The 27,557-nt window shown below is 43.1% G+C and overlaps 1 protein-coding gene across 1 annotated transcript in view; it reads right to left on the bottom strand.

Annotated features, from left to right (window-relative positions):
* large1 (LARGE xylosyl- and glucuronyltransferase 1) overlaps positions 1 to 14,081 on the bottom strand; it is an 88,680-nt gene extending 74,599 nt beyond the window's left edge. The window contains exon 1 of the mRNA XM_034526502.1: positions 13,554 to 14,081. The gene's annotated coding sequence lies outside the window, so the exon portion shown is untranslated. The remainder of the gene's footprint in view (positions 1 to 13,553) is intronic.
* Positions 14,082 to 27,557: the final 13,476 nt, after the last annotated feature.

Consider the following 27,557-nt stretch of genomic DNA (forward strand, 5'->3'; position numbering starts at 1 on the left):
CACTTAACGTTTTAATAACACACTTGTTTTAACGCACTCTTAATTTGTTTTTTTTAAAATCATATATATGTTTATATATATTTATTGCGTTTTATTATTGTCACACACCAATCACAGCTCGGTGAATTTCCCCGACTACGTCTGGATGACTTCCGCTTCCAGCGCTACTAGAGTAGCAGCAGCCAGTTAGATTCATCAACGGCAGGACGTCTGTGATGAGGGGCGGAGCTTCTCAACACTGATTGGCTTTCGCAACTCAGTGTCGGGCGAATTTTTCGCTTCGCTCTATTCGCGTCATTCGCGCCACCCGGCGAAAATCTGAGTCATTGGCATCCATTCGGATCTGTGCATTGACTTTGCATGGGATCTAATCGCACGGAAAATTTGCAACACTTTTGGTGTGAACGTAGCATACTGTAAGAGCATATGAGTGCGCCCCCACTGGCTAGCTCAAGTGCGCCGCTCTGCCCTGCGCTCATGCAGCTTATCCATCGCCATGTTGAGAGCCAGGTGGAGGCCATAGATGAGCCCTGGTATTCATATAAAGCACCTTTAAAAGAGCAAAACAGACTCGACTGACTTTTTACATCCCTTTAAGAAAGACTGTAACCCACAGCAATGAGATACTTTTAATCCTTTGTAGGAACTTTCTTCTCCATTACTCTACTCTATCTGACAATGAAATTGTCATATGTGTTCATCAAGTCATCAAATTCTCCATCCAGCCAGGTAAGTAAATAAGTATCACTAGTTTTCCTGATCTTTGTCTGTCTGAAAAGCCTCTTCCCTGCGTCCTCTGCTAAAGAGGAAGCGTTTTATGGAGGATGGTTTGTCTGGTCCCTGGAGATATACAAGGGCGTTGGGGTTTGGTCCAAATGTTAAAAACAAACCAAGACCAGGCCGAACAACCTTTGTTCAGTTCAAATATTAATTAATTATAACATTAATTATGATCCTCTTCCCTTTTCCTCTGTTATGCTATTTATTCTCAGCACACAGGGTGGACAAATGACAGTATAATACAATTCAATCCCTGTAGAACACAATGTACCACAATATCAGAAATATCACAGCTGAATCAACACCTCTGAGTGTCTCAAGAATAGAACATCACAAGTGTTGCACATTGTATTGCAGTGCTTTTAGAGTAGGGCTGCAGGTAGTTTTGAGATCTCTGCCTCAGAGACTTCTGCCTTCAAACCTATACAATGGGGTTGAAGGATTGTTATTTGTGAAGCTCACAGCATGACATGACCTTTGAAAAATAGAAGCCATTTATTTTGTTGACACAAAGGCCTCTTCTTGTCATGCTTGATGCAAAAAACAATCCTTTTAATAACAGACATCAGACCCTCAGAGCTGGGACTTGAGTCAGACTTAAGACACAAACTGAAAACCTGGTCTTCCTTGACACCACCATTAAAGTTCTAGGTGGTCCTAAAACTGAGACCTGAACCTGGGCCATAACTATCTTTAAAACCTGATCAGATTGAACACACCTGCCAAGTTTCAGACCTGACCCCTCGTTTTTGTTTTACAGCTGCAGTAACCTAGAACACCCCCTCCCTCCGTAATGAGGCCCAGGTCTATCCATGGCAGATCCTAACTGGTACCTTCACCAAGATCCTCCAGGGTAACCGAATCACAGCACACCTCAATCTCTTTGTGAATACAGGCACACACAATCTGAGCTTTCCAGATATGACCATCACAGATAGTTGACTGATAGAAGCACTATTAACATATGAGGATTTAACAAAAAGTATTTCAAAAAAATGCCTTGAATACTTGACTTGTTTCTTTATATGGCTTGTTTAAAGGCAATAAAGTAGTCCATGAATATGAGCTATGAGTTTACAGTTAATTACAATCCCTCCTCTTCATTGAGGAGGTTGGTGTTTGGTGTTCACAATGTTTTGTTGGCTTTGGTCTGGCTTTTGCGAAGAATACTGTAACGAAAGGTGCATTGAGCATAACGCCAATCTTTGTCTATATAGCTTACAAGAGTATTAACAAATCTTTATGCCAATATGTCGAAGTGTCCTTGTGTTTTGTGAAATACTGTTTTGTGAAATGTTGTTGTCTTTTGACCCTCATGGCCACTGTAGTTATGGCCATCATCTAATATCCACAGATCACATCTACACAGAGTAATTGTAAAAGCAGCACAGTGGAAACTCAGAATCTAATGTTTAGCCAATTAGAGTGAATCAAATTCAATCAATGGGAAATAATGAATAACCAATTACATCTATAATCAGTGAGTAATCCACTGACATATGTTGTTTACTCAATGAATCACAGTTGGAGATGAAGAAATGTTAAGGTTTACTGACATTTCCATGGCAGACTGAGCTAATTACTGCACAGGAAAAAAATATTTTGGAAACCAGTTTAATAATGTTCCGGCAGGATCCAAGTGTATCCAATTATTAGTTTTCACAATTCATCCTTTAGGCTACGAACCGTGAGAGCTCCAGCGGTCACATGTGCATGTCAGAGACCAAGAACAAGAGAACATCTGCAGCTGACATTCACGTCAAAGTGTTTGAACATATCACTCAGAACAGACTATGTGGGTTCTCCATGCCCATAGTACAGCATGTTGCATCCACGCTAAAGTTCTCAGGTACACAGATCGTATTGCTTATTCCTGAAGGTTGACTTTCACACAAAGCATTCCCTGTATGGTGAGTCCATCTGTTGATATGGAACAGTGCAGCCACAATATGGCATTTTACACTGCATGAATCAGCCTTTTCCTTCCTCAGAGCTCTTACTTGGTTTAAGTCACTGCATCTCCCAACAGAACACCAACGTGGTTGAGTAGCAGTCTGCATGCACGTATTTTCAGACTAACATCATTGAAACAGAGCAGCTAATATTGGAAGTAGCCCTGTCCTATTGTTCATATGTATGTCAGCAATCAAGGCCTGGCACACCAAGCAAAGCACCTTCTACACTGAAACGTGCAGTTTCTACAAGCTTCTTATTGCAGTAAATGGGCCGTACTTGTATAGCACCTTTCTAATCTCAAAGCTCTTTAACACAACATGTCATCATTCACCCATTCACACCCATGACAGGGGCTACCATGCCAGGTGCCACCTTCCTTTAAGGGTCTAACTTACCATTCACATCCATTAATTTCTGCAGGAGCAATTTGGAGTAAATTAACATGGACTAGCAGCCGGGGATCGAACCGCCGATCCTCTGAATGAAGGACGACCGTGCTCTATCACTGAGCCATCTTCTTTTTTTTCATGCAAGAGGGAAATTAGTTGACCCTCAGCTGGTACCGTGTTTAATAGCCTGCCATATTCAAAACAATGCTAACATGCATGTTAAATGTAATAAGCTCCCGCAGAGCACCATGGTACATGAACCATGCTGACTGGCTGTAGCTGTCGGACTGTGGTGCAGCTCCCCATTACCCTTCTGTCCAAATTCAAAATGATCTCATTTGTTTATCCACCATGTGGATAAGCTTACTCTCGGGCCCAGGTGTGTCTGGGTGCCGTACAGGCCTCACTTCACACTTTGCATTCAAACTATATACTGCTTTTAATCACATTCATTACCACTCATTGCTATTAAAATGTCTGTCTTCATCAGTTACATCCAGCAGACAACACTGAACCACCTGGGAGTCTACTTAATGTGTCCATTTGTTTACTGAAAGCTAACATGTAAAACATTAATTTACTTTGGCACGGAGCAGTCTCCCTGCTCGCTGAGCATCTCAGCGAGACGATCACACAGAAGACTGCAACATGTCACAAGGGACAAACAACCGACTCAAGGCAAATGAGTGATTTGATATTTGGAGTAGAGGTTGGGGATTTAAAAAAGGAAAGAAGTGACGTGCATAAGAATCACCATTCTTATCCTGTATGATTCAGAATCTGTTGATTTTTGCGTGTCTGTTTTGCAAGTCCACAGTACGTTTCATTTCCAAAGCCCTGCACTCGTACAGCTTTTTAGATCACAACTGTGTAGCAGAGAGGCAAGGCAGGAGACAGCTAACGTCCATATTTTAAATATAAATAACCCTGACCCTCTGTCTTTTCCTGTTTGGTTTTGAAAACATCTTTAATTCTTGATTTAATTAAGAAAACGGGGACTATTTTCAGGCTCCACTGAAATGTAAAATGTGTTTTGGCTTCTGAATTCAACCATCAAACCAACAATCTGAATAAAAAGATTCTCACCGCTAATGTTTACTTTGAGCTGAAATTAAATGGAGCTGAAAGTACTTTTCAAAGATGAAATAATGAATACTGTCTTACTCACATAGGTGTCCATTAAGTAAATAGTCCATAATGGCTTTATTAAGACATAATGTGAGCGAGTGGACACTGCTTGCACCATATTTGGCAGAAGGGAGCAGTGGCACTGCTGGAGAACACATGTGAGAGAAGAAGTAATGACTTCAAGTAGGGCTGTTGAGGATTCAACTTATTAGTAGAGGAGCCTTCTGCATGTGGCCTGCTGCATCATCAGCCTCAGAGAAACACAGGAGAACAGGCCACATGCTTTCACCAGCCTGATCCTGTGCCATGTTCCTGACCCAACTGTAAAGGATCGGAGGCCGGTGGAAAAGGAGGTCAAAGCAGCGAGATATGTGGCCAGTTTCTGCTCTGTGCCAAACACCAGTGAAGTCAATGTCCTCTACAGCGGCCCAGTGTGATCAACACTGTGGCTAACTGAGTGCACGGCAACCACAACGAAGAGGTTCACATGTGGGCTGTTTAGGGCTGGAGCACGGAGCTGCTTCAGTTATCATTATTACGGTTTGGGTGTGTTTTCAGGGCTCTTGAAGGCTGCATCAATGATGCAGTTTTTTAAAAAAGACTGGTAAATCGGGACTATCATCTCATATGTGGTCACACGCTGTATGTAAAGTTTTGCTGGATATTCATAATCAGAATATTTATGGTTTGATGAGAAAATTGTTTTTATAGACTGATGATAACTAATGTAGTCCTACCTGATGTTTTAGGTATTCATTTCACTGCAATAACAATTTGTACTGATAGACATTTATTTTATTTTGTCCACCTCATTGATGAGGTCATCTATTGATGACTACAAACACCTATCTGTATTAAGTTATTGTTTTATTGTCATTGTACAACAGGGTTGCACAACCAAATGAAGATTGCAGTCCAATGTAACAATACAGCTCAACAGCACCACAAAACAAAGTCTCCAAAATGACCATGTTGAATCCACAACTCTTTTAAATAACAACAACTCTGCATTATAGCCTTCCAGCATGTAGTAATTATTGCAGGACTGTATTAGTTTTAGCTAGATGTGCCTTTGACCATGACATCCTATTACAGAGACTGGATCAGTCGATTGGCATTTCAGGTACCGCACTAAGTTGGTTTAAATCCTATTTATCAGATCGATCTCAATTTGTATTTGTAAACTATGAAGCCTAAATGACCACCAACGTTAATCACGGAGTTCCACAAGGTTCTGTGCTTGGACCAATTTTATTTACCTTATATATGCTTCCTTTGGGCAACATTATCAGGAAACACTTTCATTGCTATGCAGATGATACTCAATTATATCTATCGATCAAACCAGAGGAGATCCAACCAGCTCGCTAAAATTCAAGAATGTCTTAAAGACATAAAAACATGGATGACCTGCAACTTCCTGATGTTAAACTCAGACAAAACTCAAGTTATTTTACTGGGCCCTGAACACCTCAGAGATCAATTATCTGGTGATGTGGTTTCTGTAGATGGCATTGCCCTGGCATCCAACACCACTGTAAAGAATCTCGGCGTTATCTTTGACCAGGACTTGTCCTTTAACTCCCACGTTAAGCAAATCTCAAGGATTGCATTTTTTCATCTACGTAACATTTCAAAAATCAGGCACATCTTGTCTCAAAAAGATGCAGAAAAGCTGGTTCCCTGTAAAATCAAGAATCACATTTAAAATTCTCCTCACCTACAAAGCCTTGATTGGTGATGCACCATCATATCTTAAGGAGCTTGTAGTACCATATTGCCCCACTAGAGAGCTGCGCTCACTAAATGCGGAGCTACTTGTGGTTCCTAGGGTCCTAAAAAGTAGGATGGGAGCCAGAGCCTTCAGATATCAAGCTCCTCTTTTATGGAACCAGCTTCCACTTTCAGTCCGGGAGGCAGACACAGTCACCTCATTTAAGAATAGACTTAAGACTTTCCTCTTTAATAGTGCTTATAGTTAGGGCTGAATCAGGTTTGCCCTGGTCCAGCCCCTTGATATGCTGCTATAGGCTTATAGGCTGCTGGGGGATGTTTTAGGATACACTGAGCACCTATCTCCTCTTCTCTCTCTCCTTATGGATGAATTTACATCTCTCCATTGCACCTTATTAACTCTGCTTCCTCCCCAGAGTCTTTGTGACTTCACGTCTCATAGGGTCCATTGGACCTGGAGGTGTCTGATGCCTGGTGAGCCGGCCTCCCGCGTTGGCCCTGCTGATGCGCCCCGCCCCCCCTCCTCTCTACCTCCTTCTGTTTCATGGATTGGAGTTCCATTCATACATTGTCATATTCATGTACTGTGTTTATGTAACTTTGTAAATGCTGTTCATTCTGTACACATGACATCTATTGCTTCTGTCCATCCGGGGAGAGGGATCCTCCTCTGTTGCTCTCCTGAAGGTTTCTTCCCTTTTTTCCCTGTGAAGGTTATTTTTGGGGAGTTTTTCCTGATCCGATCTGAGGTCCTGGGACAGTGATGTCATATGTGTACAGATTGTAAAGCCCTCTGAGGATAATTTGTAATTTGTGATATTGGGCTATACAAAATAAACTGAATTTAATTCAAACAGAGAATGTTTAAACACAATATGAGGACTGTAAATGTTGTCTTCCATCACATTAGGAAGGGATTACACAGCCAGTACAGAGAGAAGGAAACATTACAGATGACAGTAAATCTCAACAAACGTATTAACATGTGAGAGTTGTGGAAGTACATCCATCCTTCTATACTATTCGTGTAAGTGTGTGGAGAGCACAAATGAGCATACAGTATATGGCTTTCAGCCTTGCATCTGGAACAATTCTTATAATTGTAATATGTGTCTTTTGCAGCGAGAAGATGAGCTAGATATTTGCTGACACTGCTGTGGATCTCCTCCAATGCTACTGGTGCCGCCCACTTCAGCCCTGAGAGGGCTTGTAGTTGTAGTTGAGGATGAAACTGTTTTTTCCGCCGCCTGGCTGACACGTTTCTACTATTTTTAGCCTTGATCTATTCCCAAAGAAACTCATGCACCTTTATTAAGAAGATACTGATGTGTCTTTATGAAAACGTGCCGACTGAATCTGACTAATGACTTGTTCAAAGAGTAATCATAGAAGTCTAAATGCACATTGCATTCAAACAGTCCATTCACACGTGTGCTTTCTGTGAAGATAAGTGACATTGTTTGTGTGCCAGTTAAAGTAATTCTGGGTTGGCCACTGGGTTGGCCACTGCTTCAAATTAAATGACTCTAATGCTCTGATGGGAATCTATAAAGAGCAATAAATCCAGTAAGAGATATGCTATCACACAGTCCGAATTAACAGCAGTAAAGAGCTTGTTTAGCAGCATTTCTTCACTGGATCAGCACACAGTGCGAAGGACAACATACAGTCTGCAATTGTTTTTATTATTTCTTCAAAATTTAGAGAAGTCCAAAGATAGTTATTCAGCCAGTGCCTCCATCGAACATGTCCAACATGCGACTGATAGATCTCGTCAGAATGTAGAGGTCAAATGCTCCATCAGCGTCATCCCTCATTAGGTGGTTTCGGAGTGTGGCCGTATCTGCAGTGGAGGCATTGACTTCCATTATATCTCCAGTGATTACATGGTGAGGAGGGCATCGCCTGAATGTGGCTGTTTAATGCCATACATCCCCCTGAGAGTCGGCCTCCACGCTTATTATGGAACAGACAGACATGATACTGATGCACTATGTATCCAGGGACAGACGGAGATATTGATTGTCTTCTTATTGACCCATAGGTGCAAGTGTCTGTATCTATGAGGTGAGGTGAAGTTGCTCCCTGCTTTCAATACAAGCATATGAAGACCGTATGAAGCAGCAGGTCAGAGCTCGGTTTCTTCGATGCGTTACTTGAAATGGTGTAAACTATACAAGCTGGAGGTGAACTGTTTCTTAGTTTCTAAAAACATTTGACATATTCCATCTTACAGCTCCAATAGATGGCTTTATATGTTGTTCGTGGTGCAGTTAAATGTTTAATTATGCCTCAATACAGACGAGAACATCAGAGATCACACCAAATCTTCTCTGGTTACACTTCCAGGATAATGTTACGGGTTTTCTATGCGTTACATACATAATACAGTGCATCTGAGCTGTGTGTCCACTGACTTCTGGGACTTCCTGTATCTTGCTGAGTATATTCTTTAATGAGGTTTCTCTGCTTTATTACTACTGTATCTGCTGTATTTAGTTATACTAGAATGCTAGTCTGTACTGTCTTTCTAATTTGAACACTTTGAGCTGCGATTTGTTGCTTTTTTACACAAGTGTCTGAAAAGTCAACCAAACCAGCTAGGATTTCAGTATTTGCTCTGTAATCCAAATCTACTAGGGACTAAACTTTATTCTACTTTTTACCTTGAGGTAAACTGATCTTTGTCCTTAATCAGTTTGGCAAGAATTTCACATTCTAGCAAACTGAGACTTCACTGTTAGCAAGGATCACCTGCTTACCAGTATCGATCACTGAGTGGGCAATTCCTTCAACGACCTGTGGGCGGGCTCGACACAGCTGTAACCAATTACCGCCAACTCGGGTGTATAACCAGGTTGGGGCTTGTAGCGTCAGGGAAGACGCCTCGTATGAAGACTCGGAGTATAAAGACCTAGGAGTCTTTCGTTGGAGTCAAGACTCGGAGGATAAAGACCTAGGAGTCTTTCGTTGGAGTCTTCAGTGGTGGCTGAGGGCGCCTGAGTATAAACATTTCCCTGTGATAATGTGTTTTCTTTCCATACCTGTGTGCACATCTACTCGTAGATATTATAGACCGCGGACTCGGTCACACATGCACCAAAATCCTTCCTCTCTTATTTATCCCACCCGCTCTACACAGACCCAGCGCCTCGTCACTGGGGGCCTCTGGAACTGCCAGTCAGCTAACCGCAAGGCGGACTTTATCTCTGGCTTCGCTATCAAGCAATCGCTGGACTTCCTGGCTCTCACTGAGACCTGGATCACACCAGACAACACATCAACCCCTGCTGCTCTCTCCTCGGCCTTCTCCTTCAGCCACACACCCAGACCCTCTGGTCGTGGTGGTGGCACAGGTCTACTCATCTCACCCAAATGGAGTTTTGCTCTCTACCCGCTTCCATTTACCCCACTGTCTTTTGAGTTTCATGCAGTGACGGTTACTCATCCGGTTCATCTAACCATTGTCGTCCTCTACCGTCCTCCTGGTTCCTTTGGAGACTTCTTGGAAGAACTAGATGTCCTCCTATCAAACTTCCCAGAAAATGGACCCCCGCTCATCCTTCTGGGTGACTTTAATATCCAGACTGAGAAGTCATGTGACCTGCTACTCTTACTGTCTTCCTTTGCTCTCTCTCAGTCCTTCCCCTCCTACTCACAAAGCTGGCAACCACCTTGACTATATTTTCACCAGAAACTGCTCTACAGCTAACCTCACTGTAACTCCACTTCATGTTCTGACCATTTCTTCATCTCGTACTCACTCCCACTCTTTGGAACTGACAACCCTCCCACAACGGATTCTGCACCTGTCCGTCGCAACATCCGCACCCTCTCACCCTCCTCTCTGGCCTCCTCTGTTCTGTCAGCCCTCCCTTCAACCGATTCCTTCGCACTTATGCAGCCTAACTTCGCCACTGACACACTTCTCTCTACGCTGTCGTCCTCTCTTGATTCTCTCTGTCCTCTTACGACTCGAAAGGTCCGCAAGTCCTCTCCGGCTCCGTGGCTGTCCGAACCGGTGCGCGCCGAGAGAGCCACTATGCGAGCAGCGGAAAGGAAATGGCGAAAATCCAAACACGCCAGCGACCTGCTTGCCTATCAATCTTTTCTCTCCTCCTTCTCTGCGTCCATCTCTGCAGCCAAAAGTTTGTTCTATCAATCCAGAATCAAATCCTCTTTATCCAACCCTAAAAAGCTCTTCTCAATTTTTTCCAACCTCCTTGACCCCCCTGTTTCCCCCCCCCTCCCTCCACCCTTCTACCAAGCCACTTTGTTGACTATTTTACAAAAAAGATAGACGACATACGCTCTTCATTTACTAATCCATCTTCCTCAACTACACCTCCAGTAACTTCACCTTCTTCTCCCTTGTTTTCCTCTTTTATCCCCCTGTCTCCTAATCAAGTTCTTACCTTGGTAACCTCTGCCCGCCCAACCACCTGCCCCCTTGACCCCATCCCTTCTCACCTTCTCCAGTCCATTGCTCCGGACCTTCTTCCCTTTCTCACCCATCTTATTAACACCTCCCTCTCAACCGGCTGTTTCCCTAACTCTCTGAAGGAGGCAAGAGTCAACCCTCTCCTGAAGAAACCCACTCTCGACCCATCTGAAGTCAACAACTACAGACCTGTCTCTCTCCTTCCCTTCCTCTCCAAAACTCTAGAGCGAGCTATCTTTAACCAAGTCTCCTCCTTTCTTCACTGTAACAACCTTCTAGACCCTCACCAGTCTGGATTCAAGACAGGCCACTCAACAGAGACTGCCCTCCTTGCTGTCTCTGAGCAGCTTCACACTGCTAGAGCAGCCTCTCTCTCCTCTGTCCTCATCCTTCTAGACCTTTCCACTGCCTTTGACACAGTGAACCACCAGATCCTCTTGTCCTCCCTCCAGGACCTGGGTATCTCAGGCACCGCGCTCACTCTTCTCATCCTACCTCACCGACCGCTCTTACCGGGTAACCTGGAGAGGATCTGTGTCTGAGCCTTGGCCTCTGACTACTGGGGTCCCTCAGGGTTCAGTCCTTGGTTCTCTTCTCTCTGTACACCAACTCTCTTGGCTCTGTCATTCGCTCGCATGGCTTCTCCTACCACAGCTATGCTGACGACACCCAACTGATCCTCTCGTTTCCCCAATCTGAAACACGGGTAGCAGCACGAATCTCTGCCTGTCTGACCGACATCTCTCAGTGGATGTCCGCACACCACCTGAAAATTAACCCGGACAAGACTGAACTTCTCTTCCTTCCAGGAAAAGGCTCTCCCACCCACGACCTAACTATTAACTTCAACAACTCAGTGCTGGTTCCGACTCCGACTGCCAGGAACCTCGGAGTGACGCTCGACAGTCAACTCTCCCTGACTGCCAACATTACCACAACAACACGCTCCTGTAGGTACATGCTGTACAACATCTGGAGAATACGACCCCTTCTCACTCAGAAGGCGGCACAGGTTCTGGTCCAGGCTCTGGTCATCTCACGGCTGGACTATTGCAACTCCCTCTTGGCAGGTCTACCTGCTAATGCCATTCGACCTCTACAGCTCATCCAGAATGCAGCTGCTCGACTGGTCTTCAACCAACCGAAATTTACCCACACTACTCCGCTCCTCGCAACCTTCACTGGTTACCGGTGGCCGCCCGCATCCGCTTCAAAACATTGGTACTTGCGTACCGTGCTGCGAACAGATCGGGTCCAGTCTACATCCAGGACATGGTCAAACCGTACACCCCAGTCCGTTCACTTCGCTCGGCTTCTGCCAATCTGCTTGTAGCTCCTTCACTTAGAGCTAAATCACGACTGTTTGCTGTGCTGGCTCCTCATTGGTGGAACGAGCTCCCCATTGACATCAGGACAGCAGAAAGTCTCTACATCTTCCGGCGCAAACTAAAAACACATCTTTTTCGACTATACCTTGAATAGGTAGCACTTAAATGCCGTAGTAGCACTTAAATGTCCCTTACCGATAGCACTTTAGTAGCACTTAAATGGCACTTACGGATAGTACTTTGTAGTTTAACTTTATTGAAGAAATTGTACTTGCTTGATTCTTGTTGTTCTGAGTTTGGACTCACGGTTTAATGCACTTATTGTAAGTCGCTTTGGATAAAAGCGTCAGCTAAATGACATGAAATGTAATGTAATGTAATAATTTACAGATTCCACATGGGTTGTTGAACGGTTATCCAATGAAAGAAGCATGAAAGATGAAAGATGATTAGTTAATTAATTGATGAGTTATTCAAGAGAAAATTATTCAAAGTCTTTTTTTTAAGAAAACTTATTCGCTAGTGTTCCAGCTTTTCATATGATTATAATCATGTAAACTGAGGATCTTTTATTGGATTTAAAAATGCCAGATAAGACAATCAGTCTCCAGACGTCACCTTGGGCTCTGGGAAACTCTGGTGGTATTTTCACTATTTCCTGACATGTCATCAACCAAAATATCATCAATAACCATTGGTAGCAGCCATACTTTGGTTTCTATCTGTCATTACTTGTGACGTGTTTAAGTTAAAGGCTTAATTGAATAACTCATGACAAGGGAATCACCATTAGTTGCTGTCCTTTGAAGAAGTTTGTAATGCTTGAGTGTGTCTTTCTGCCTTTCTGTCTTTTCAGCCAGTCTACTCCGGGTCAGGAACCACAACACATCGCCACTGCCCAGTGAAAACCAGACTTCATCCTGAAAGGTTGTGATTAACACTCCTTTAGGGTCTGAGCCATGTTTCCTCCTCACTGCAGTGCATGAAGCATTACAGAAGCCAGTGGACAGAATGACAAGATGGACTGTCCCAGAGATGAAACCTCCTTTGCTCATAAGAAGAGGATGTGCTCTATAAGGAGATGCACAGCCGGTTCATTCAACAACAACAAAAAGCAAAGGTCGGTTTTACTCTGAGTAGACCATATTAGGTCATTCTCATACTGGGATGGTCCAGGCAATAATTAGTTGTGGTGAAAAGGAAAGCAAAAATAAATCATAACATACAATAACTATTGAAAGTAACGTTATTAATACTTGTGTATACAGCTTTGGTGGTACGATACAAGGTGTACTTGTATCGTAACTTGAAGTGATATTTACTTCCATGCTAGAAGGAGAAGTAACAATGGGTGAATGACTGTGGTCCCGTCTCCACCGCAACTGTTGCCTTCAGACTCGCTCCGGTGTTACGTATGGCGCTCAGGAGCAGCACGGCAAGACCAGAGAGGGACACGAATTAGCTTACTAAAAAATGTCTGGACGATGACGACTGAGTGGGAGAGCGACAGCTTCTAAACCGGGATTAGGACTGCGTGTTAACCCGTCTCCCCCTCCTGCGTTGGGGGGGATTCAAGGACCGCGTTGCCGGGTCTGTATAACGTCAGGTTTGGATGATGGAGAGCCGACATGTCGCTGCCTGAACTCTGGAACAACAAACAGAGGCTCCGTCGAAATACAAACATAAGGACCCTTAAAGGTTGGAAGAAGTGAAACATTTCGAGCTCCACATATCTCTATTATATATTAAAGCGGAACGAGTGTTTGCTGGTCGGACGTGAATTGCGGATTCACTCACCTGGTACCGAGGCTTTAAAGTGCTGCCGTAGAAATAGTGGCCCGGTAATAAGCAGACTGCCGTCTATAGGTCAGTCATATCAGCTCGGCTGGAGCCGCTCACTTCGTCCATGGAGTTGGAGCTTCACCGAGAGGTTTATCCGGCAGACTCAGCTGTTAGCCTCGGCCGCCAGCAGCAACAGCTGAGTCGTTATCTTCCCTCCCGGCTGGATAACGATTTCAAGAATCTCAGACAGATTGTCGGTGTCTGCTTCGCCACACAGCAGCCTCGCTCTCCTAGCAATCCCATCAATAGCAGCGGGTCTGGATGAATGTAACCTGCGGCAGGCAGCGACACACCGTCGGAGGGGAGAAACGGAACGCGGCGGCCTCGACACCCGGAGCAAATAATTTGGACTAACCGACTCGGTCCATTTCTTGGTGTCCAGTATAAAACTATATAACGCTATATGTGTATCCCTTCCACGGAGCTGCTCCAGCCCTCTGCTGGTGTCTGAGTTGTCGGCCTCAACACAGCAGCTTTCTTCCTGACAAGCATCCAGCGTCCAATCACAGCGCTGCATTACGAGCGGCCGGGAGAAGAAGAAGGACTGGATCATAACGGACTGGAGTCTGGACTTGATCCAGCCATGGAAATAGATGAGGAGTTGGACGGACATTCCCACTCAGGGGCGTCATTAGGCCTATGTTCTTCAGCCCCCCCAAACAATTTGGCATTGTTGGCATTAAAAGTTTTTTATTTTTTTTGTGATTATATTGGAAGTGTTGCGGGTGAGAGGGAAGCCTGGGTCGGCCTGCTGAACCTGCTGCCACCGCGACCCGACCCCGGATAAGCGGGTGATAATGGATGGATGCTTATATTAAACTATTGTTTCTCACATGGACAAGTTATTTATATCTCTAACATGCTACATATGTGCGCACGTATGTGGTTTGTATGTTTTCTCCCCTACAAATTACAATCCAATAGCCCTTCATCATACTTAACGATATAATCCCCGGGCACTAGGACCTTGGGAAGGCTGCTGCGCTGACGCCCTCACTCTGCCAAGTAACGTCTCTCAACGACAGACAGGAGTTCAGCTCAAAGTCAATGATGCACCTGTGTGAACCTGTAAGTCCAGGTAGTTACATCATGTGGCTGTCTGTAGTTAACGAGTGTTACCTGCTTACATTCAGGTTTACCTGTAAGTCCAGGTAGTTACATCATGTGGCTGTCTGTAGTTAACGAGTGTTACCTGCTTACATTCAGGTTTACCTGTAAGTCCAGGTAGTTACATAATGTGTCTGTCTGTAGTTAAGGAGTGTTACCTGCTTACATTCAGGTTTACCTGTAAGTCCAGGTAGTTACATCATGTGGCTGTCTGTAGTTAACGAGTGTTACCTGCTTACATTCAGGTTTACCTGTAAGTCCAGGTAGTTACATAATGTGTCTGTCTGTAGTTAAGGAGTGTTACCTGCTTACATTCAGGTTTACCTGTAAGTCCAGGTAGTTACATCATGTGGCTGTCTGTAGTTAACAAATGTTACCTGCTTACATTCAGGTTTACCTGTAAGTCCAGGTAGTTACATAATGTGTCTGTCTGTAGTTAAGGAGTGTTACCTGGTTACATTCAGGTTTACCTGTAAGTCCAGGTAGTTACATCATGTGGCTGTCTGTAGTTAATGAGTGTTACCTGCTTACATTCAGGTTTACCTGTAAGTCCAGGTAGTTACAGAATGTGTCTGTCTGTAGTTAATGAGTGTTACCTGCTTACATTCAGGTTTACCTGTAAGTCCAGGTAGTTACATAATGTGTCTGTCTGTAGTTAATGAGTGTTACCTGCTTACATTCAGGTTTACCTGTAAGTCCAGGTAGTTACAGAATGTGTCTGTCTGTAGTTAACGAGTGTTACCTGCTTACATTCAGGTTTACCTGTAAGTCCAGGTAGTTACATCATGTGGCTGTCTGTAGTTAACGAGTGTTACCTGCTTACATTCAGGTTTACCTGTAAGTCCAGGTAGTTACAGAATGTGTCTGTCTGTAGTTAACGAGTGTTACCTGTTTACATTCAGGTTTACCTGTAAGTCCAGGTAGTTACAGAATGTGTCTGTCTGTAGTTAACGAGTGTTACCTGCTTACATTCAGGTTTACCTGTAAGTCCAGGTAGTTACACAAAATTACATAAACACATTACATGAATATGACAATGTATGAATGGAACTCCAATCCATCAAACAGAAGGAGGTAGAGAGGAGGGGGCGGGGCATCAGCAGGGCCAACGCGGGAGGCCGGCTCACCAGCATCAGACACCTCCAGGTCCAATGGACCCTATGAGACGTGAAGGCACAAAGACTCCGTGGAGGAAGCAGAGTTAATAAGGTGCAATGGAGAGATGTAAATTCATCCATAAGGAGAGAGAGAAGAGGAGATAGGTACTCCGTTTACCAGTGCTGTGAAAGAGAAGGTCTGGGGAGATCTGAAAAAACAATACCAGGTATTTTCCATTTCCATTCAGAGCCTATGCTTACAAAGAAAGAGGGCAAACCATATCATTTTTACAGTTAGACACTAAATAGTTTGTCATATTTTCAATACAGGGTGAAGACATTCAGAACTTCATCCAAGAAGCCACTTTGATGGACCCTCGCTTCAAGGGCAGACTTGTGTGTGCTTTTTCTGAGACCTGAGATAGGTTGGAGAAAGCAGCAGTTGGCAGTGTAACAGAACAGGTATGTTATGCTCATCCTTGTTTCCCATGTGTGCCATGTTACAGTATATATGATATATTGCTATTTATATGTGCAAAATGGTGTCTACAGCTCCCAATGAAGGGCCTTCAGGACTATGAGGAAGATGGATCGGATGACCATGAGGAGGACAAGGCAGAGAAATATGTAAGTCCATAATCGTGCCAAGAAGTCAGCCCTAGAGAAGCTGTTCGAGGATGAGGACCAAGAGCTTCTTCAGGCAACGACCACTAATCTACAAAAGTCTGCCTTCAATCACATCCTGACAAGACTTGCAATGTGTGTGTGTGTGTGTGTTTTGTATCTCTTTATGTTTATTTAAGTATACTGTATTATGTTGTTATTGTTCATAGTTTGAAGTTCAAAAGTTTGAAGCCAAGTGTTTTGTATTATTTGTATTTATAGTATACTTTTAAACAGTTAATATATTGTTCAGGTTAAAGAAAAGAAATTTGCCTTGGCAATAAAAAAATTTAGGTCAGGCCTTTGAGGCAGGAGGCACAGAGAAGGAGGCAGGGCCATTGGGAAGGAGGCCATCAACCTAGACCAATTGTCTTCAACGGTTTCTACTTCTAAACCGTCTACCTGTCTCTTAGACCCCATCCCAACGAGGCTGCTTAAAGACCTTTTGCCTTTAATTGGCACCTCTCTGTTGGATATTGTCAATGTGTCTTTGCTCAAGGGCCTGACCTCATTGGTCCGGACTCCTTCACGATGCCTCCTGCCTGGTGGGCCGACCTCCTGCCTCCGTGGCCCTGCCTCCTGCCATGGCCCTGCTGATGCCCCCCCTCCTCTCTTCCTCCCTCCGTGGCGGTCTGGATCTTGGTCCATGCCTACTACTAATTATTCATTGTCATATTCATTGAACGTGTTGTAACTCTAACGCTGTGTCATGGAAAAATTGTGCAAAATGGTCAACACACCACATTAAGGGCATTCCATAAAAACTCACGATTTTAAAAGATTTTCATCCTAATTGTCTTTAGATTGTCCTGACCTAATTTGAAGAAGATCGCATACATTCTATTCTGTAAGAGGAGTTTGTTTAAAAACAGCGTCTGAAAAGTGTGAAAATAGCCCAAAACTGAAAGAAATAGGCTCACTTTCTGTTCCGCCCCCTAAAGGTTTGAATGAAACTTTGAGGGTATGTACTGTATGTCTGAGGGTGACTGTTGCTCAGTGGTCAATCTTCAATCAGAGGATCGGCAGTTAGATCCCCGGCTCCGCTAGCCCATGTCGATGTGTCCTTAACCCCAAAGCGCTCCCGCAGCGTGAGTTACTTCTGATGCACCTTGCATGGTAGCATTGGATGGGTGAATGATGACATGTAGTGAGTGTTAAAGCACTTTGAGTGGTTGGAAGACTAGAAAAGTACAGTCCATTTACCATTTATCAGACATGGATATTTCTTTCCAATTCCATCCAGTGGTCTCAAAAAGTCCCTGAGGTTCATTAAGGACCCAACACACCAACACAACAGCCTGTTCTCCCTGCTGCCCTCGGGCCGGAGGTACAGGACCCCCAAAACACAAATTGAGGAACAGCTTTTCCCCCAGGCTTTAAGACTAATAAATAAATAACATGCATATACACAAACCCTAAAATCCAACCCTTGTACAAGATGAAACACCTTTATTGTACATTCACTTTTTTGGTTTGTATTTTCCTTTAATTTATATTTTTAAGGCTTGTATTTTTTTTCTGCAAAATCGTTTCACATGATTCTATTTATATAACCTAGATTGACAATACACTTTTTGAATCTTGAATGTTTACTTACAGTTTCACACAGGTCATGAACAGTGGTCTACTGTGTTAAAGTGTTGTGTACCTGAACATTGTTGGGCATTTGTAAATACACCCCACAATGCAATACTTGTATTGGTATTTTTGGGTGCAGTTTTAAAAAATAAATGCTAAATGCTGAAGCAACTTGATGGCATGGAATAAGACAAAGTATATTGGATATAGCATATAATGTGATTACGTTACAGATGCTGTTGATGTCATGAACAACAACCCTTTTGCAGGTGAGCAGGCAATGATCACGTTACTGGGGAGCAGCAGCTGGATGGAGAGGGAATAACAAAAGATATGATGATTGGCAGAAAACATGAAACAATAACTAAGCTGGTGCTGCTCTTATGATAACACCAGATGCTCAAACCTCTTTGCTGGTATTTGAATGGAAGGCTACAGACTGCAGCTGCACAATCAGTTATGTTTTTTTATCTTTTACATTCACCCAAAGTGAAAACAGAATCAAAAGAGCAGAGCTATGGTTGTGGGTCAAACGTGTGGGAATTTTAACTCTGGTTTTATTCAAAACACACTCATATCAGACTCAGATGGTAGCACATTTAATATGGTTAAGGTAATTGGCATTGAATGTAATTTAGATGGAATTCATGGCGTTATCTGTTCTTCTACTGAGGCAAATATCTCTGGGGGAGGAAAACTCCCACAGGCAGCAATTACAACCATCTGTACAACATGCTCTCGCTCACAAACACATGCACACTCCTCTGTTTCTCATTCCATATTAAATCAACCAGCCACAATTAAAACTCCCCATAGAACCGGAAGTAAAGAGAGAGGAGGGTTTTGCTGTTTTCTCTCTCACTGAGCAGGGATCCACAGGGTGAACCAAGCCACCCTCCTGGAGAGCAGAGCCTCATTCTGTAATAAAATACTGTAAAATACTGTATGAAAAGCCATGGTTCTCTCTGGGAACATACTATTTGAGGTTGGCATGCTGCGTGAAAACAATTTAGCAAATAAATCATTTAGCCTTAATGAGACCTCAGGGGAGGCAAACTAAGTTGCAATTCATATTGCTGTTGGGGCCTCACACTATTTCTCCTGACCTTTAACAAATTCAAAAGCAGTTCATGCAAGCTCTCAGTTAACATTATCATTTCAGATACAAATATATATGTATATATATGTATATATGTGCAAGTACTGACAGAAAAACCATACTGTGTAAAAATAAAGTTAGTCTCTTTAGTACAAAATTAGCGAATTTTGTATTATCCATAAATAACACAAGGGGCATAATTTAGTCCTTACGTGTCCCCACGTGATTTGTCTACAGACTCCTGAAGCCTCATATTAGTTTGCTTGCAGGTGCAGTTTTTAATCATAGACCAAGGTACAAGACACATTTAAAATTTGACCTAAAAATGCCACCAGTCAGATAAACAAACCAGGAGGCCACAGGGTTTGATAACGGTGTTCGTCTGAAGTGTTACTGAGAAGTTTTGTTCATGACATTTTTCCTAAACCTAACAAAGTGGTTGTGTTCTCTAAAAGTTGACTTAGTTATTTTAATGTTTTTCTAAACCTAACTCTCGAAAATAAAAATGCTGCACAATCAAGTACCCGTTGCGATGGCATCAAACTTGAGCATACATGAACATCAAAGGGCTTCTTATTCAATGGTGCTGTACCTGATGCTTACTAAACCTTTTTGAGAAGTAGCACATTGGGTGGTCAATGCCCTGCTTATTCTCTTGCAGCAACACAGCTGACATGGTATCCACCTCCAGCTTGAAGGGACACTGAACGTCACGAGCAGCCAGTACAAGTGTGCTTTGCATGTGACATAGGTAGCAATTGAGTTTTGGCCAAACGGCATAAGTGTAAACAGTAACAGGTTGTCAGGGGGTGACAAAAGGGGCAATCTTAGAAGCAAAATTAGTTAAAGGCATTTGACTTTTGGGGCTGCTGTAGCTCATGGGGAGAGTGGTTCGTCCCACAACCACAAGGTACCTGGTTCGATTCCCTGCTCGTTGCATGTCGAAGTGTCCTTGAGCAAGACACCGAACCCCCAGTTTCTCCCCGGGTGCTTCACTGCAGCCCACTGCTCCTTAAGGATGGGTTAAATGCAGAGAAGTATTTACCCACAGGGATCAATAAAGGATACATTATTATTATATTATTGACATACAAACACTTGGCCAGGTTTGGTGAAAAACCTTGCTGAACCACATCTACACAATCCTCCATATGGGCAGGGGATTTTGTTACTCCTTTTATTTTACAGAAATCTGTTAAAAACACAATGTTTTATAAGGTTTGGGCACACAGGGAGCTCCACACACTCGAACTGGGGAAACCTAAAGCAAATAGGCAACTACCCAAATTGGTTAGAGTTAATGTAGTAAGTGTGTGTTTTAATCGGGGATTGGTCACCAACAACAGAGTGAACTACACCAACAAGCAAAATATGGCTTTTTTAAAAATCATGGATACCAATAACATAATCAGCTTCACTCTTTATTTACTTAGTTTTTACTTTATTTTCCACTAAATACAGACCACACAACCTTGCCTAAGATGCAGGAAGTTTGCAGGCATTATGCAAACACTCCCTATAGGAGCTCACATAATCAGACAGTATTTTGTTGGCATAGATGTTAGGGTTTGATGGAAACGTTGTGCGCTTTGTGACTGCTAATTCTTAGTTTTTTTATGGACAGCGGCTATGACTTTGACAACGAGTTTTCATATGAAGTTGGAACCTTGGTCTAACTTGACTGAATTGATTTTGACAAGCCAAATGCGGAGAAGAAATTGAGGGCTTTCCCCACATATTCTGCTTTGAGTGTGCATGATGGCATAACTCATAGAAGTCAAAAGGTTATGAAGTCCTGATTTGGTTAGGAGAGCAGGGTCGACCCTTTCAAAGGATTGGCGGTTTGATCCAAAGGCTACGCTTGAAGGTCATCCAGGTTTTTATGTCCTTCAGGCATGCTTGCAGTTCAGCCAGGTTTCAGTAAGACAAAAGTAATCAATACTATCTGATGTTAAATAATGTACTGATACAGCTTTAGATGATATTTGAGCCATGTTTAATTCAAATATCAATGTGTAAACAGCTATTGGATTTAGCAAGAAGTCTTCAAAAAAGAAGAACACAGATATGAATGCTTAAGCAGAACATGGGAAATATGAAATGTATAGCATGTAAATAGCCACTGTCATAAAGACTATCACACAATTAGCTGGGTTAAGCAGAGCAGGTAAAGTACATTCACAGAAATACAGATACGATGGCATCCGAAAGTGAGATAACTCGCTTATTGCTGCATCAGAGAAAGGCAACTGGAACACCTCGAAGGCAAATTCTCCTTTTTTAGATTGACTTTTCTCTTTATAATCACGCAGTAGCTAGCTGCTTGCTTTAGCATAATAATTAGCTTGTTGAAGAAGCCCTTGAGGACCAATGCAGCAGTTATTCACCCATTCAGTCCCAGCTGAGTGGAGTGCAGCAGCTCCTTGGGCTGCTGCAGTATACACCACCATTGTCCCGCCGGGGGTGCAGCTCAGACAGCTTGAGGCAGCAAGGCAGCAAGGCAACAAGGCAGCAAGGCAACAAGGCAGCAAGGCAACAAGGCAGCAAGACAGCAGGGCCCAAGGCTGCACCAGCATAGCAGAGATGTCCATTCTCTCCCAGACCTACGGCTGGACTACAGGGCTGCTGTGCATTCCTCCAACCCACACTGTGAATTCCTGTGAAAGCCAAAGTAATTTTCTGTGTTTGTGCTCAGTAAATACCGCATTCTGAATCTCGGTAGAATAATGTGTATTGAATCAAAATTAAGAGTAATCAAAGTGTTACTGTGGAAATCCAAGTAATGAAATTACTACTGTAGAAAATCACAGTAAACAATTGTGTACTGTAGAAAATCACAGGAATCAACAATGTACTGGAGATCACAGTAACCATATCATATGAATAATCTGTCATATGCATGGGATTTGTTGTAACTCTATGTTGTTCCTGACATCTATCACACTTCTGTTCATCCTGAGAGGGATCCTCCTCTGTATCTCACTCATTAAAGGTTTTCCTCTGACCATGTGAGGGTCCTGGCTTTGTGGATGTCGTATGTTTAAAAATTGTAAAAGTGATTTGTGGCTATACAAAATAAATTGGATTGAATTGACCCAACAAGGGAAGGGGACATTGAGGGTAGTCTTGGAAAAACAGGACATGGGCTGCAAGAGACAGTGCAATATCATAGACTATTCTTTAGTTTTCATTGTTTTTATATAACAAAAAGATCAGTTATTTATTATTGATTCACCTAATAGCATACTGTTAATGAAATCCAGGGAAATTATTTCATAATCTCAGTACAGTAGGCACCGGATAAGTGACAGTTGTCATTAAACCAAAATGCCTTCATTAGCTCAGACTCCATATTTGTTCATAAGCAATAATCTGTTTTAGTATACATGGAGTTAATGTGTGTAGTTGCATGGTGATTTGTTCACAGGTGGACAGTTGGTTAATGCAATCTTTTTGGGTGGCTTTCCATAAATGTGGTGATTCTGACTGGAACTAATACCATGGATTCAACAGATTCAGAGCTCTGCACCGGAGTACTGTTATTGGAATGTAACAGGCAAGGTGTCAGGGTAGATATTGATGGAAGAAGAACATTTTTTACAACATTTCACCAGAGCAACAGAGGAGGATCCCTCTCCCCGGATGGACAGAAGCAATAGATGTCATGTGTACAGAATGAACAGAGTTACAGAGTTACATAAACACATTACATGAATATGACAGAAATGTATGAATAATTAGTAGTAGGCATGGACCACGATCCAGATTTCCACAATCCATAAAACAGAAGGAGGAAGAGGGGGGGCATCAGCAGGGCCACGGCAGGAGGCAGGGCCACGGAGGCAGGAGGCATCGCAAAAGAGGCCGGACCAATAAGGCCAGGCCTTTGAGGCAGGAGACACAAAGAAGGAGGCAGGGGCATTGGGAAGGAGGCCAGGTCCAGGCCAGGGGCTGGACGCAGGAGCAAGGAGTCAGGACCCAGGACCAGCTCCAGGCACAGCCAGGTCCAATGGACCCTATGAGGCGAGGAGGCACAAAGACTCCGAGATGTAATGGAAATCAACCTTTCCAATCTCCTTTAGAGAAAACAAGTGTGATGTCGAAACACTTGTCGAAAATGTTTTTAAGTATTTATTAAACAGAAACTTGGAATAATTCAATTGAATGACCAGAGCTCCACCCCATAAATGGTTAGGAGGTCTGACCCAGAAAGATATTGCAACATCGTCTTATACATTCTTATTATTGATGAAGTGTTTGCCCCTCATTTACCCCCCTTTTGCTATGATACACTATGATAAGTTTCCACCACAATTAACCAGTAACACATATACTGCTTTATACAGATCTTAACTAACTGTTTTCTGTTTATTATACCACTGGAAATATTCAAATAGCCCTTGTGGTTGAGGAGATAATCTGGATTTAGTAAAGACAAATTAGTAAAAGGTATTATTTGAATAATTACATGGAATAGTTGTATTTAATGTATTTTATTCCATCATCCTAACATTTGCACATTCATCCATCCATCTCATCTGCAACACAAAGTGTAACATTTTATGTTTAAGTGCATACCCTACCCTTATGATGTGTAGCATTATTTATGAGGCTTTACAGGCTTATTATTTTGTCTTCCTCAACTCCAGGACTCAACCCCATGAATGCCAGATTTACTTGCCATGGCAGTTGTGACCACTTTAATCTCATTTGTATATAAAAAAAGAGAAGGAGGACAGTGCTGGATCACTCAGATCTTAAGTCGACTAGATTTCCTATATTTGGCTGGTCATTCAGTGGGGACTGCAGTGTTTGAGCTGATATCAGCCCTGGCATGGCTTGAGTAATGGCACCCTGTTTTGGACAGGAAACTCATAAAGCTTCCTATAGCACCGTCTATCTCTATAACCACCATATCTACCTCTGTGGAATACAAACTAAGCTCCTCCAGGGCAGCTGCTGCTTGTATCTGAATAATATTATATTATATTATACAAAATTATAGAAAAAAAATCACATCTTCGTAAAGCAGAGCCTCTGTTTTACTCAGCTGCAGTCTCCACATCATAAACTATACATTTTCCATGGTGTTATACTGTATGTGTGCACATGACACATTCAGCTTTGTCTCAAGAGGTTCCATCACTATGTTCATGCCTGAGGAACATTGCAATGGAGCAATTGACAGCTTACTAATGTGTTTCTATGACATGAATGCAGCATTTCAGCTGTGAATTCATGTTGCTCTAGGTGAGCCTGTACTGTAGACAGACAAAACTGCACATCTAGTGATATCACAATCACAAAGGAGAAATGACACCCCCTGCATCAAATGCATCCTTGGTTCATGCTACATTTGATCCAAAGCAGAGGATTCAGACACATGGTATGGAGTTGGTATGGGGTGGCCTGCTTTATTTAAGGCTATTACATTTGGGGGATAGTGATGTTTTAAATGCTGTCGTTGTAGGGGAATTATTATCTACTCCAATGAAACAGACCCATTGCTGCTGCAATAACAATCTTCCAATGTCACCTTGACTCGGCAAGCTATAAATATACAGTAGAAAGCAGCTATCCTCAGCCGTCTGTTGACTGATCAGGTCGCCCACACTACATTTGGCTTTATTGGCAATAATGGAAAGAGATGCATAATGGTATTACCATACAGCCAACTAACACACTTTAATCTCTGCAAATGATTCAGTGTGTTATGTGGTGCAGCAATGTAACCCATGTCCTCTGAATAATTACATGCATGTAAAACTCATTTGCAGTAGATAATATATTGCAGGAAATGTAGTGCCGGTAAGATAGTTTTTTTGCAACTAAATGTGGAATCATGTTCACAAATTGTCTGCACAAGTCCTTTTTTTCCTTCCGTTTCTAATTGTCCACAAATCCCATGAAAAGACCAAAACCTTCAATGTGTTGGTCCACCGCTGTACTTTCTGACCCCGTCAGTAGCTCTCAGCCCGCTGGTCCCTACTGAAGATAGTAGTATGTAGTTTTTTGCAATATAAATTATTCTATGAGGAGATACACCTACCTCTGCTGCGGTCAATGGTCTTCAGCAATTCATTTCTGTGTAACAACTAAATCTATGACCAAAAGACCCACTAAATGACATTTCCTTCATCCTCAATCAAGGACTTCAACAGCAAACACTGTACAAACAAACTCTTTTGACCATGGCAACGTCAGTGCTTGCTGTCGACGATAGCTCCCATGAAGTCTGCAACATTTGTCTTAATTTGTTATCTTTTCTTCTTTATTACTGGAGCACCTTTGGCATATGACAGAACACACACATCATAATAGGTTTCAGTAATGGGGGGTGGACCTTGAGACAATCACAGTTAGCATGGTGGAGACAGTTTGTCCTTACGGCTAATGACAGGACAATTGGTTCGTATGCGAGATGCCGCAGAGTCCGAATCCCCAGCCGGGTGGATGGAGAGGGTCTGGAAGTACGGGCTGAATGACCCTCATTGTCTGAACAGGGAGCCTGCTGGGTGGTCCGAGTAAACAGGACCTACTTCGATTGAGGTGAGGGAGCGGAGGAGGAGGAGCAGGTGTGACAAGCCTTGGGCAGAGCTGGTCGGGGTGTGGTGTGCGTATTCCACCCCACAGCAATTGGCGGGACCAGGAGGCAGTTTTCGGGAGATCAGGCAGCAAAGGGCCGTTTCCATCTCCTGGTTCTTCCTTCTGTTGGATTAGGGTGAAAACTAGAGGACAGGCTGACAGTGGCTCTCAATAGCGCCCATAATTCCCTCAGATGGAGGTAAACTGAGAACCTCGGACAGAGACTACATGACTGGGATCCCATGCAGTCGGAAAATGAGTAGCCAAACAAGTTTTGCCATCTCTTTAGCTGACGGGAGTTTGGGCAGGAATATAATAAGCCAGCTTGCTAAACCTGTCAAGATAGCAGTGTGATGGTGGTAGACCGGTGACAAAGTCCAGGGAGATGTGGGACCATGAGCGATGAGGCACTGAGAGGTTGCAGGAGAGGGCTTTACAATCTGTAAACATAGGGCATCCCTGTTCCAGGACCTGGATCAGGAAAAACTTCCAAGAAATAGAAAAAAAAAACCTTAACCAGGGTTATCCCAGAATAAGAGAAAGATGAGGGGTCTGCAAAATTTAGAAGTGGATAGTCTCGTGGTGGTTGCCAGACAGGAGCAGGTGGACTGGAACGGTCTGGTGTGTCACTCATTCATTTAAGTTTATTTGTTCGAGAGGGACAATGTACATTGATGAACACTTTAAATTAAAATGTAAATGCACCCAATTACAGCCGCAAGGCTGATTTCCATTGTCTGTCCCCCTGCCACAGGCTGAGTGTCCTAGAGGAAAAGGTCATATAAAAGAAACAAGTGAAAAAAAAAATCACAGTATAAGGAAGACATTTCACATTCATCATATTATAATACTTCAGAGCTGGATTCCTGGGTTTTGTCAGGGTTGGTCTCCGCTGACAGCTCTCACAGGGGAGTTGTGTAGGCCGACTTGCAGTGGATCCGGGATGAGGATGAGTCGTCACTAACAGACCCGGCGCTGATGATGATTGCTGCCCGGCTAGCAGACCCGGTGCCGATGGTGTTTTGTTGTTGTCGTCGTCGCCGTCATCGTCGTCGTCTGCTGCTGGACCTGATGGTAGATGGGATGCTACTGCTGTGGTCTGGGCTAGGCCTGGTGGTAGCTGACATGCTACTGCTGTGGTCTGGGCTAGGCCTGGTGGTTACTGGCATTGTATCAGGTAACAGTCCATAAACTTTCATTGTTATGCAGATGATTCTCAATTATATCTATCGATCAAACCAGAGGAGACCAACCAGCTCGCTAAAATTCAAGTATGCCTTAAAGACATAAAAACATGGATGACCTGCAACTTCCTGATGTTAAACTCAGACAAAACTGAAGTTATTTTACTGGGCCCTGAACACCTCAGAGATCAATTATCTGATGATGTGGTTTCAGTATGTAGTGCCCCAGCACTCTCTAGTAGGTCTAATGGTGGGGTTCTTTTCTGTAAGGTAGCTACCCGAAGGTTTACCCGTCCTGGAAATAATTGATTGATTAAATGATTGACTATAATTGATTGATTAAATGAGTGACCATAATGGAGTGATTAAATGACCATATTAGACATTAAGAAACTGACCACAGACAACAGCTGTTGCATAAAAACAATCGGTTTACTGATTAAATCATATCTACCCTTTCGGGGAACACTTATACAACCAAGGCAAAACAAACGAAGAAACTAAGAAACCAGACTTCTCAAAACAAGTCCTTAACATCACGTTAACAGTCACCCACACCAATTGCAAATGTCCTAATTGGGCCCACACACTCTCACATCCACTCACTCGCTCCCATACACGTTGCAGGCCTGTGCAGCTCCGGTAG

This window comes from Cyclopterus lumpus, chromosome 23, assembly GCF_009769545.1.
Source record: "Cyclopterus lumpus isolate fCycLum1 chromosome 23, fCycLum1.pri, whole genome shotgun sequence".
Taxonomy (NCBI): Eukaryota; Metazoa; Chordata; class Actinopteri; order Perciformes; family Cyclopteridae; genus Cyclopterus; species Cyclopterus lumpus.